Genomic DNA, 874 nt, shown 5'->3' on the forward strand with positions numbered 1-874 from the left:
AGACATACAATACAATTATGTATTATATGTCTCTGATGTTTATAATATTTAATACGAAAATATTAATCAACACAAACAATTTAACGCTCTAAGCATCTTATTCTGTTAAACTATTTTTACTTTTGTATTGCAACTAATTTTATTACAAATTATAACGTGTAAATTAAGGTGTCTTCGTAGAGGTCCGCGTTCATCGATTGTAAACACTGTGGAGTTCGGTTTACATAAGAATTTTAAATATATACGTATCCGTCCGATCCGTGCATAAATTTAATTTACTGATCGATCGGTGACAGTTGTCAGGGTAACTCTCACATAGGTTATTTGATTTATCTGACGGATCCTATGGGTCACCGATCACCGATCACTCATCGATCAGTCAAACATCCGTCACCGATCATTCACCGATCAGTCAAGTTCACGTCAAACAGTAACGCCTAAGGTTGCAAGTACTGTAGTGTTAACGTGCAAAGCATCACGTGTAATTGAAATACTGTATCTTCGCAATATACGTAAAACAGAGTATATTGGTTTTTTTAAATGTCCTGTACCAAGTCAGGCAAATGGCAGTTGTTATCTTATAGTTCGTTTCTGTGTGTGTTGCATTGTCGTTTTGGTTTTTGTTGCACTTCAGTGTTTCTGTTGTTTCTTTGTTTTCCTCTTGAAGTTGATGTGTTTTCTCAATTTTATTTCGTAACTCGGATTTTTTTTCTCTCAATCGATTTATGACATTTGAACAGCGGTATACTACTGTTGGCTTTGTTTACTTCTGACAAATGGTATATTGACAACGAGAAAGTTACAATTATCAAGTTAAAACTTTCTTCTTTTTTTTAAAGTATGTGGTGATGACCCGTTCATCTGTGCCTCGGAT

At 34.6% G+C, this 874-nt stretch overlaps 1 long non-coding RNA gene across 1 annotated transcript in view; it reads left to right on the forward strand.

Moving 5' to 3' along the window:
* LOC143059015 (uncharacterized) overlaps nt 1-874 on the forward strand; it is a 62431-nt gene that overhangs the window by 33341 nt on the left and 28216 nt on the right. The gene's annotated exons all lie outside the window — the stretch shown is intronic.

This window comes from Mytilus galloprovincialis, chromosome 14, assembly GCF_965363235.1.
Source record: "Mytilus galloprovincialis chromosome 14, xbMytGall1.hap1.1, whole genome shotgun sequence".
In the NCBI taxonomy this organism is placed as follows: domain Eukaryota; kingdom Metazoa; phylum Mollusca; class Bivalvia; order Mytilida; family Mytilidae; genus Mytilus; species Mytilus galloprovincialis.